Raw genomic sequence first — 12,940 nt, forward strand, 5'->3', positions numbered from 1 at the left:
TACAACCTGAAAAGGTGATAAAGTGATAGATCTCTCAGCCCAATTCTACTTTTTCTGCATAATCCATCATACAAAATGTAATCAGATGGAAAAGTCTCTTTTTAAAACTTGTTTTATTAGTTTTAATCTTTTAACTTTATGCATCAAGCAAACATTTAATTATATGCAACATTCTCTGACTGGAAGAAATTAGTTTAACATTTAAACCTATTTTCTGCACATTCCAGCACATAAAATAAAATATTTTTTGTGTTTACACTCAGTCTTTCAAATAGATGCAAGTAAAACACAGCAGAAAATAAATAAAGTCAAAGACTCAGCGGTCCTGTTGCTCTATTTTCACCTGTAAAGCAGGAGTGGGGCAGGCGGAGGGTTACCCAGGTGTGCCGCGGTCAGTGGAAGAATCCGTGAGTTTCTCTGTGAGTTTCCCATTACGTCGTAGCTACTCGGTGCTTGTTGGAAGTTTAGGGGTTTTTTCGCTGTAAAAAGAAGTTTTCTTCCCACGCACAGCGGACACTAATGTTTTTGTCACTTTTTATGGAATCAAACTCAAAGTAAGGTCAGTACTTCCACGCTTTAAACGCTGCACGCTCATACTCTCTCCCACAATCGATATGTGATCCACTGTTGATCTGCACACAGCTGTTGTCACCAACGTCGCACTCGCTTACGTCACTGTTGTGAGACATTCTCGCAAAAAAAAAAAAAAAAAAAAAATCACGGTTTTAGTTACGCAGTAATGCAGCGTTCCTACGGGAAAGTAACGGTAATCTAATTACTGTTTTTGCAATAGTAATCCCTTACTTTACTCATTACCTGAAAAAAGTAATCAGATTACAGTAACGCATTACAAGTAACGCGTTACTGCCCATCTCTGGTGGGGACTGGCAGCCCTTATGGGGACCAAAATCCTGGTTCCCATGAGTCTGAAGGCAATTTGGAGACTCAGAATGTGGTTTTAGTGAGAGGTTATGTCAGCTCGATGTCCCCACAAGATATGAATACCCGACGTGTGTGTGTGTGTGTGTGTGTGTGTGTCTGCATAGGAAATCAACAGGAAGAGGGAAAACCTTTAACTCCAGGACTGCACCGATCAACAACCTCACAGGATTTTAAATTTGTGCCGTCGTGAACTTTAACCTGAGGGTTGGATACTCTGACATCACGTTTCTGAAGAACGACGGACTTCAGATTATTTTGAAACGACCTTAAAACGCCCCGACTGATGAGCAGCAGCGGCGTTTGTTTCTCTGAGGTCTTTGCTGATGTTTCCTCCCTCGCATCACGTCCTCGCACATCTGAACACTCCCACGTCTGCTTTCACAGGCGTGCTCAGTCTGATGACCATCAGCAGCTCCTGGCTCAGCTTCTCGCTGTGTGGCCTCAGGATTCCCGCACTCAGATTTTTATTAAACAATAACTCAGTTTAATGTGTCGGACTTTGATTTATCTGAGGTTGGTTTATTTCTGTCGTGTCCAAATATGTAAACTAGAGATGGCACGATACCACTTTTTTATGTCCGATACCGATATCATAAATTTGGATATCTGCCGATACCGATATGAATCCGATATAGTGTTTTTTAATCAACAAAACTGTTTTTTTAAATATCTTGCTGCATTTTGTATAAGTTCATACTCAAGTTTAAAACAACAACTACACTAAAGCTATTCTGTTATACCTGTATGCAAAAAAAAAGATTTCATAGTTCAGCAATACTGATCAATCTAATAAACTTAGACCTACACCATCCTCCCTATTCTGGTATTTTAAAGAGTACTTAGCAGAAATATTAAGCAACCTAACTAATAGGGTTCCAACTCCCAGCAACAACAAAAATAAATAAATAAAAAATAGGGAACCACCCCTCACGCTCCACCTCATGATGCTTAATCGACGTAATCAACCTTAATTTGATGCAGTGTGAAAAAAAATGCACAGAAATCAATTATTTTTCAAGAAATATTAAATAGATTCAACATCTTTCTTCAACAAAATTGCAGACTGCACAGATGGTACCTTCCCAAAGGAAAAAGTACTATAGCTTACTAGGGTATATATATTAGACTTAATAGTCACTATATACAGTAATTGACTTCTATTCATTTTACATCAAATTAAAACTTTGGGTGTCAGATAATTATTTATTAAAAGCTCGACATTTTAAATGAGAATAAGAAAGAAAAGTATGTCTTTGTGCCCCCTTTTCCCTGTTAATGCCCTATCGGCCCCCCTGGCTAAACTTTGCTAGATCCGCCCCTGCACAGTTACCAGCCGTCAGCTACGTAGAAAAAGATCCTGGTGTAGAAAGTAATATTAAATAAATTCTAACAACAGCTGATCAAGCTTAAACGTGCTGCTGTTGTTCAGCCGCTGGTTTCCTCTTTCTGGTGCAAAGTGGACCAAAAGCAAAGACGGACTCGCGACAGAAAAGCCGATCAGCTGATCGTTAAGCAGTTTCATGATTGAAGTAGCAGCAAGAAGAGGCAGTCGCTCCATATATCGCTTGTTAAGCTTAACGCAGGAATGCTTTACATTCAGAGATGGACTTACACACTTGCTTTACTTCTCTCGGGGATAACTTTGTCGGAGATGAAATGCCAGGTTGCTAGCGAAGCTCCACATGCTATCCAGACCACCGACAGGTCCCGCATGCCACAGCCGCTCTATCACGTGATGCATACTGCTCCGACTGCTAACGTTCTGAGGTGAGTTACGGCGTGTTGCAAGTTTTGTGAGGTGCTTTCGTGATATTTAATGGATCGGATTACATTTTTTATTTTTCTCCGATATCCGATCCAGTAATTTAGGTCAGTATCGGACCGATACCGATACGTAATATCGGATCGGTCCATCTCTAATGTAAACCCTGCAAATTTAAAGAGCTGCTTCTGTCGTCTCACCGCGATGCAGCGTGTAACAACACCGCAGTCACCTGATCCACCGCCATCAACACCATCACTTTCAGAATCCCCGCTGCCAGCTCGACAGAGGATTCGCCACCTTTGACCACTCCCACTCAAGTTTCACACATTTACTCATGAAATCCACTTCAAACTTAATAATTTTAAGTTTGGGAAACTGCAGATTTTCCTCCAATTGCGAGCTGTGTGGTCCATCAGTTCATTCACAGAGACCGAGCCCTGCAAAGCTCGGGGAGCCGAGTCTCCCACGAGACAGCAGATCCACTTTTGTCCGACCGGATCCAGACCGACTGTAAACGCTCATTGTGGTTGAATTAGAAGTCAAACCGTCACTTACAGGTTTAGGTCGGCTTCAAAGATGTTTGTGTTGTTAATCTGCTCGTGGACAAAAGCGTCATCAGTCAGAGTGACTGTGTTAATCTGAGCGACAAGTCCGGGCAGAGAACAGCTCTCAGTCTCCCACCACAAGAATGCCGAACGCGAGGAGTGGCGGGATTAGAGCTGCAGACGCCCGGCAGCTCCACTGCTAACAGAAACACACATGTGCACGCAACAAAAACAGCTGCACGCACATTTAAACCTGCTGCTCCCTCACAAATGATCCAAAGCCAGCATCCAGCACATCTGAGAGCTGCAAAGTGTCCACACACACGCACACACACACACTCATGAATCTGAAGATTCATGAGTATAATTAGAATAAAAATAGAGTTAGAGTAAAGTTTGGAGTCCCATCTACTGATATTATTTTGCGTTAGCTTTGCACTAAAGTAGAAACGTCCTCCAAAGAGCTACTTTTACTTTCTGAGTAGATTCCAGAGCCTGTACTTTTCCACTTTTACTTGAGTAAAGAAGTTGAATCAGTACCTCAACTTTTACTGGAGGATTGTTAACAGTAGTATTTGTACTTCTGCTTAAGTACAGAATGTCGGTACTTTTGCCACCTAAGGGTAGTCCTCCAAAAACCCAACAAAGCTCCGGTCCACCAGGAACGGGACAGAAACCCATCAAAGATGACAAACAGCAGCAAAAGCTCGGCCGTGTTTGCAACGATCACTTCTCATTGCGTTTGACATTTGGCTTCACTTCAGCTCTTTTATGTCAGACGTTCAAAGCTGCTCTAGAAGAAAAATCTGGAGCTCAGCTGAAGCAGAGCACGAAGTTAAATTAGGATTGGACAGATTTGCTGTGAGGGTCAAAGGGAAAGTTTGACCCCTGCTGTCACGTCTCACTGTTCATTACTTCCACTGCTCAGAACAATCAAACACAATCAGACTGCGTGAGCTGTGTTACCAGTCAAACCTACTGTCAGCAATTAAAGTCATCAAAATGAACACTGTTCCTGATTTTTTATTATTATCCCAACTTTTTAACTTTATTGCTGATATGATTGTCCTGATTTCCCACAGTGCTCCCTGATGGCTGCCTGCTGTGCCAAACCATTAAAAAAAACATAAGATATTCTCCTGTTTGAGACCCAGTTTGTAGTGGGCATCGTTTACATCCACCAAACATACAGTTTACCCATAAACACACGCATCAGCCTTTACAGGTGAGCAAGGAGCTCAGGTAGAGCCTGTCTCACAGCGACCTATCACGTATGACACCGAGCCATCACACAGTGAGGTTGGGACTAGGGCTGGGCCATATTATACCGTTCACGGTAATACCGGTATAATGTTAGGCAACGATAGGAAAATGAAATATTGCGATAGAATATGAGTAAAACGCGCATGCGCAGTGCCTTTGTTTTCATACGCACATGGCCGATTGTTGAGTGAAACAGATGAACCAGAATTGGTTTGTAAAAATGGTGCAACTTCAGTGATGTGGAACTGGTTTGGTGTTTGTCCGTCAGATACACAACAAAGCACATTTTTTTGCAGAACGTGCAAGCGGCCGTCGTTATTGTCATATTTGTCGGACTAAGATGCTCTTAAATCTGGGAGTAATCTGGGTCCTAAACTCCGTATCTTCAGGTCAAACAACACTGCAGCATCACTGAGAGTTAAAAACTGTCTAAATTCTTTCATCTTTAATAAAACGATCAGCATTGCTGCTTTACCAGGTGTAACTATGAAGTTTAACTTCCAGGCATCCATGAAAACAAAATTTATTACATTTAACGGAGTTAGAAGTTAGCAGGAAGCTAGCGGAAGTTAGCTCGCTAGTTTCGCTAGTTACCTAAGCATGATATAGCATGTTCTGACTGAGAGATTTCTGAAAAAATTCAAACGTACAGCTCTGCTGTCACTTCCAACATAAATGAAGTCAGGAAACTAAACAGCAGTGACGTTTGTAGGGTTACTGAAGTTGGGCTAGCTGGTATATAATGATGTGCTACGTGATCGCTAGCGACACAGCTATGTTAGCATAACATAAACAGTGAAGCTGGAGGACGAACACTAACACTTTTCCACTTATAAAAGTTAACGTGAAGGTTCTTCATGGTTAGAGACAAATGCAATCGCATGGCAGGATGCTGTAAACAGACCAAACTTCAGTCAGGAGAACAACTGAGATAATCCATCCACAATATGAGGTTAGTCATTAATATACTGCAACAACATGGGAATAGAGCCGCTGCCAGAGAATTCAACATTAATGAATCAATGGTACAGAAGTGGAGGAAGCAAGAAGAATGAGTTTAATAAAGTTTGATTTATCTGACTGCTTTGTTTCGCTTAATGTGCCTTATAATCCCGTGCACCTTATGGTCCGAAAAATACGTACTGCACACTGCAGTTTAATGTTGCAAAGCACCTCTTTTTAACTTCAGTGGATATTATACATGGTTATGCTCAGGATATGTCAGCCCATTTCTACTGGAAATGCCTTTTGGTTAAACTTTCAGCAAGGAATTTGCATTTAATAATAATAATAATAATAATGGATTGGATTTATATAGCGCTTTTCAAGGCACCCAAAGCGCTTTACAATGCCACTATTCATTCACTCTCACATTCATACACTGGTGGAGGCAGCTACAGTTGTAGCCACAGCTGCCCTGGGGCAGACTGACAGAAGCGAGGCTGCCATATCGCGCCATCGGCCCCTCTGGCCAACACCAGTAGGCAAGTAGGGTAAAGTGTCTTGTCCAAGGACACAACGACCAGGACAGAGAGCCCAGGGATCGAACCGGTGACCTTCCGGTTACAGATGCGATTCCCAACCCCCTGAGCTACGGTCGCCCCATTTGCACTGTTACATTTTTATAAAGCTTTAATGTACATAAAAACCAGCTTCTTGTTTAAGTGAAAATAAATGGAAGGTTGTCTTTTTGCGCTAGTAATGTTGTGGAGTTGTATTTTGTCTCGCATCAATTATATCGTCAGTTATATCGTTATCGCAAATTTTCAAATATATATCGTGATAAATATTTTTGGCCATATCGCCCTGCTCTAGTTGGGACCATCAAAGTGTCAGCAGCTGATATGAAGCAGTGAAGGTGGACTCTCGGAGAGCTCCGACTGCAGAGGAGCGAGTCTGCATTTAATCCGAGCTCCTGCAGGACGATGCAGAGGACAAGCTGTTATGCAACAGAGTGCTGCTGCAGCACTAATGTCCACCACACACACTCACACAGAGTGGACAAACAGCGCGCGCTTCACCTACACACTGAGATCAGAGGGCCCAGCAGTACCTGATTTCAAAATAAAAGCTCCTGAAACATGACTTCTAAATCAAAGCCAACTTCTAGTAAATTAAGAGCACATTCATAAATATCAATTAGTCTTGTTTGCACACACTCATGTTGGATACAAATGACATACCCTAGTATTCTGGTAGCAACATGTCAATATTAAAGCCATCTCCCTTTGGATTTCAAAGTAAAAGCCCTCTGAATGTTTATTTTTGAACTACTCTTTCAAATAATTCAGAATGGAAAATTCACGTTTCCACAGACAAGTCGCAGTCTATACTGACAGTATCCAACCCCACAGTGATACCATATCAATTTTGAGTCAGGCTGATTTTGCTTTCCAGTATAAAAGACTTTTCAAATTGACCATAAAAGATATACTCTTAACGATTTCAAAATGCTCTTACATTGAAAGATGCTGTTTCCACAGGATAATTCCACTTTAGATCAACAGTATCCAACCCGACAGTAAAACCATGTAGATTTCAAGTTGGTCTGATTTTGCCTTTCAAAGTAATGGCCCGTTGAAATTGCCCATGTATGACCCACTCTTTCACTGACTTCAGAATCCCATTAAAAGCAAAGTTGCTGTTTCCACGAGATCGTTTCACTCTACATTGACAGTATACAACCCCACACTTATCACGTCAATATCGTGATTATAATTGTTTATTTGCTACTTTTAATAATTAAACGCGGATGCTGTTAACAGGACAATTACTGTTTCCACTAAGTAATTGGAGTTCAAGCAAACCATACACAACCTCTCCAGTGGTAACATCTCAATCTCAAATCAATCTCGTTTTGCATTTCAGAGTAAAAGCCTTTTGAATTTGTTTATAGGAGCTTCTCTTTCCATAACTTCAGAATGGCATTAAATGGAAAGTTCCAGCTTCCATGAATTAATACCAGTTTGTGCCAACACATATCATTGCATATAATCTAACAGTGGAGTTGGTGACCATACTTTTCGGTGACTTCAGAATGCTGTTAAATAGTCCATGGGAACAGGGATTTTCCTAATTCTTCTCTAAATCAATAATATACTCCCTCAAAGTTGTACACTGTGAAAATCAAGTCTTTCTTATTTTTGATTTAAAAATAATTGCCCTGGAAATGTTTTACAAGCTGTTCTGTAATTTCTTTATTTAGAATGATATTATGTAGAAATGACATCTTTCCACAGACTTGAAATATGGACGTACTATCAATTACGACTTCCTTTTACATCATCTTTATGATTCAATTCTGTCATAATCAATTGAGTCTGATTTTGTTTTTCAAAATAAAAACCCAATATGTTTAGTATCAAAAGTACTCAGGTAGTGTGACTGGGAAAACTGAGGATCAAGGACATTAAAGGGTAAAGGCACTGATATTCAATAACTAATACAATATCAGTGCCTGGAGCTCAAATGTCAGTAAAAATGCATGAGTGGGTCATACATAGGCAATTTCAACGGGCCATTACTTTGAAAGGCAAAATCAAGGCGACTTGAAATTGACTTGATATCCCCGTGATAGTGTACACTGTCGATCTTGAGTGAAATTATCCCGTGGAAACAGCAATTTTCATTTTTAAAACATTCTGAAATAATTGAAAGACTATATCACATATGGGCAAATTTGATGGGCCATTAATTTGAAAGGCAAAATCAGACCAACTTGAAATTTACATGGTTTTACTGTCGGGTTGGATACTGTTGATCTAAAGTGGAATTATCCTGTGGAAACAGCATATTTCAATTTAAGAGCATTTTGAAATCGTTAAAAGTCTATGGGCAATTTGAAAAGGCTTTTATTTTGGAAGGCAAAATCAGAGTGACTTGATCTTGACATGGTATCACTGTGGGGTTGGATACTGTTGATCTAAAGTGGAATTATCTTTTGGAAACATGTATTTTTAATTTAAGAGCATTTTGAAACTGTTAAATGATTAAGTCATATATGGGCAGTTTCAATGGGCCATTACTTTGATAGGCAAAATCAGAATGACTTGAAATTGATATGGTAACATTGCGAGGTTGAATACTGTTGATCTAAAGTGGAATTACCCTGTGGAAACAGCAATTTTCCTTTTTAGAGCTTTCTGAAATCACTGAAAGTTAGGTAAATTATGGGTATTTTCAACAGGCCATTATTTTGGAAGGCAAAATAAGAATGACTTGATATTGATATGTTGTCACTGTGGGGTTGTATACTGTTGATCTAAAGTGAAATTACCCTGTGGAAACAGCAATTTTCATTTTTAGAGCATTCTGAAATCGTTAAAAGAGTAGGTCGTATATTGGCAATTTGAAAAGGCTTTTATTTTGGAAGGTAAACTCAGAATGACTTGAAATTGACATGGTAACATCATGAGGTTGTATACTGTTAATCTAAGGTGAAATTACCCCGTGGAAACAGGAATTATTCTATTTAGAGTATTTCATTCTGAAGTCACTGAAAGAGTAGTTCAAAACTGAAAATTCACAGGGCTTTTACTTTGGAATCCAAAATAAGATGGCCTTGATATTGACAGGGCGCTATTAGGGTACAATGTGTCATGTAGATCTAACATTAGAATTAGTAAACAAGCCTAAATTATATGTTATTATGTTCTTAACATATCTGTTAATTCACTCGAAGTTGGCTTTTATTTTGAAATCCGGTTTCCACATCCATTCCCGTAATACTTTGAATACACAGGGAACAGAAAACAAAATTGGAGCCCTTACTGTGATTAGTGATTTCTCTGAGGCCTCTGGTTTATGCCTAAATCTAAAAAAGTGTGAGTTACTAGCAATTAAAGACTGCCCTGCAAATACTATCTGTAATATCTCTGTTAAACAAGAAGTCACATACTTGGGACTGCTAATATCCAAAGACCAAAAATCAAGATGCTCTTCAAACTTCACTCCAATTATACAGAAAACCCTAAAAAAGTTCAACCAGTGGCTGCAAAGGGACTTGTCTTTGAAAGGTAGAGTGTTACTTACTAAAGCTGAAGGGATATCCCGATGAACATATGCTGCTCTCTCCTTACATCTGGATAAGAAAATTAGTAAAGATATTGACCGTATGCAGGTCCTCTTAACGTGGACCCTCATTTATAAACACAACTTCTCACCTCACAAATACCTCATCTGGAACAACAGAGATATTTTATAGAAAAATAAATCACGTTTCCTGGAAACTTGGCTCCAAAATGGGATCCTGTTGGTGGCTCAGCTGGTTAGTAAAGAAGGACAACTACTTACATACGACGACTTTATTGCACTATATAATTTTCCAATCAGTGTTCAGGAATTCTCAATGGTGCTTGGTGCCATACCCTCAGGGACTTTAATGTTATATAAAAACACTGACAGCTCGATCTCTACCTCAGTCACTCTCTCTGGTCCAGCTGAGTCACCAATAGGAAAAATCTGCTTTTCACAGGAACTTGGTAACAGCAATAAGAGAATACGTAGTTTATGCCAAGAAGATATCGTCTCTCTCCCATATATAACATCTTATTGGAACCGATATGTTCCAGATATCAAGTGGAAGACAGTCTGGATGGTCCCCCATAAATATTTGATTGTAAATAAGGTGAAAGAAGTCTCTTTTAAAATTCGACAGAAATGTTATCCAGCCAGTCACTACATGGTAAAATTTAAAAGGGACATAAATACTAATTGTACTTTCTGTGGGGATCATCCAGAAACGGTGACACATCTTTTTTGGTACTGTTCTTTTACACAGAGATTCTGGAAGGAATTTAGCAGCTTTGTTATTGTCCATATTTTAAGGGAGTTTTCTTTACGATGGGAAAATGTTTTATTCTGTTTCTTTAAGTTCCCCAAGAAGTATGAGAAATGTTTTTTATGATAAATTTCTTAATACTTTTAGCTGAATTTTTTATCCATAAATGTAAGTTTACTAACAAAACACCATATTTCTGTCATTATTTTAAGGATGTGCACATGCACATACAATCAATATCAGACTGCACCAACAAAAACGCTCAAAACAATTTATGTATGTGAATTTTTGCGTGTATTCTTATAATTGTTACCTTTTTCTTTTACCCCTGGCTTTGTGTGTTCATGTTCTGTTGTTTTGTATACTTCATCTGTTCGTATGTTGTGTACTCATTGTTTGTTAAATAAAGTTTTAAAAAAAAGAAAAGAAAACAAACGGGAGGCTGGCTTGACACAAGTAAGGTTTCCGCTTTCTCACACAGACCAGGACACCAGCTGCCCCCCTGCAGCCTCCACACTCTTTTACCCCAACGCGCGTCATCAGCTGGAAAGTTTACAAAATAAAGCAGCTGTTTTATGACACGACGAATGTCCCGTAACAGTGTGCACATTTTTAAACACGTGCAGGTACAAACACACGAGCGCGAGGAGCTGTCCTACCCGCACACCGCAGCGCTCACCTGGGCACGCGCGCACACCGTCACGTTTTTCTCGTAGATTCCGTCAAAGTGGCTAAAATCAGCAGACGGTTTCTTCTTCAGACCGTCAGTTACTTCTGCAGAGCTTCAGTCTCAGCGACCGGAGAACACGCCCCCACACACACCTAAGGATAATGAACGAGCTGCATTAATTATCACAACTCCGAGATACTCACGGGGTCAGGGAACTATACCGGAAGGCGGAGGAATACATCCCTGTCACTCACTGATCACCCACAAACATGTGGCCGTGATGATCCGGGCCAGAGGAGCAGTCGGGACGCTGTGGCACCAGCGAGGCGCGGATCTTTGACTGGGCTCTGACATTTGGCCCAAACCTGCATCCAGAGCCGACACATGTTCTCAGGGCCAGATGTTGCCCAGATGTCACAGCTCACCTGTGGCTGAAGCTCAAAGGCTGTTTCTAAAAGAAACATGCAAGGCTTTTACATTTGTGCTTCTTATTTCTTCAGCTTGCTGCAGATGCACTCCGCAGGACTCACGCCTCACCTGCTGGGTTTCATATGTCATACCGCCCTCTAGCGGCCAGATGGAGACACGCAGGTGGATGTTTTATGTGTTTTAGAGTTCATGTAAGAGCCAGTGATAAGCCTCTGTGATGTCATAGGTGGAAATAAAAATAAAAACAAAAATCTTTGTTACATATGCTGTATTTATTTCATGGTCATTACATTACAAACAGTTCCATCAGCAGGGATTTCACACCAACCTGCCAGCAAGTAATAACACTCACTAGAAGAATAGAATAGAATAGAATAGAATAGAATAGAATAGAATAGCCCTTTAATGTCATTGTACATGTACATCAAAATTCTGGGTGCTCCACACTAACTGTGCAGGAGTAAAAAAATATGAAAAGTATAACATCAGGAATAAAGAGCAAACAGAAGAAATATATAGAGTCTAGAGGAACACATACCAGATAATAGAAAGGCACAGCTGTCTGAGCCTCCTGAAGTCTGTGATGAGTTCTTTGGTTTTAAGGACGTTCGGTTTCAGGTTATTTTCTGAACACCAGCAGGACAAGTTCTCCACACTGTCTCATCTCCATCAGAGACGAGCCCAACCGCAGCATACTCACTGATGACATTGGTTGGGTGGGCTGGTGTGCACATAGGTGTCCAGGGCGTAGACTAGGGGGCTGAGAACGCAGCCTTGTGGGGATCCGGTGCTGAGAGGGGGGGTGAGGTGGGGGCTGAATCGTACTGAGTTAGGCCAGTGGGCGAGGAAGTGTTTGATCCAGGAGCAGGTGACGGGGGATAGTTTGGTGGTGAGGAAGTCTGGGATTATGGTCCTGAACACTGAGCTGCAGCCCACACAGAGCATCGTCACAGAGCTCCTCATGTTCTCCACATGGCTCAGCGCTCTGTGAAAGGTGACGGTGATGGCATCCACCTCCATGGTGGGGGCTGAGGGAGGGGGGTAGACAGTCTCTCACGTGCTGAGCACTATCTGCTCGAAGCACTTCATGACTACAGACGTCTGTAGTCATTGAGGCTGTCTATGCTGGCTTTTTGGGGATGGAAATGATGTGGAGGCCTTCAGCCAGGTGGGAACCATGGCGTGAGTCAGGGAGATGTTGAACAGCCCAGTGAGGATCACGGCCAGCTGGTCTGTGCGGGCTTTAACCAGTCCCTGGGATGCTGTCGAGACCGGCAGTTTGCCTGGGGTTCGCTGCTCTCAGTCTCCTCCTGACCTCATGTTCTTGGCTGGTCCAGGAGGCACCAGGACCAGCTGACCAGAGAGGATACGGTTTACCCCACACTCAATGTAAATGGCCTGTATTTGTACAGCGCTTTACACTACATCCAGTCATCCACACACACATTCACACACTGGTGATGAAGCTACATGTAGCCACAGCCGCCCTGGGGCGCAGTGACAGAGGCGAGGCTGCCGGACACTGACCTCTGACCTCTGACCACCAC

The 12,940-nt window shown here is 41.3% G+C and overlaps 1 protein-coding gene across 1 annotated transcript in view; it reads right to left on the reverse strand.

The window, feature by feature from the left end:
- LOC308396149 (uncharacterized protein) overlaps positions 1 to 11,150 on the reverse strand; it is a 55,451-nt gene extending 44,301 nt beyond the window's left edge. The window contains exon 1 of the mRNA XM_080881254.1: positions 10,974 to 11,150. The gene's annotated coding sequence lies outside the window, so the exon portion shown is untranslated. The remainder of the gene's footprint in view (positions 1 to 10,973) is intronic.
- Between the last annotated feature and the right edge of the window lie 1,790 nt (positions 11,151 to 12,940).

The sequence above is a fragment of the Rhamphochromis sp. 'chilingali' genome, assembly GCF_963969265.1.
Source record: "Rhamphochromis sp. 'chilingali' genome assembly, chromosome: 4".
Taxonomy (NCBI): domain Eukaryota; kingdom Metazoa; phylum Chordata; class Actinopteri; order Cichliformes; family Cichlidae; genus Rhamphochromis; species Rhamphochromis sp. 'chilingali'.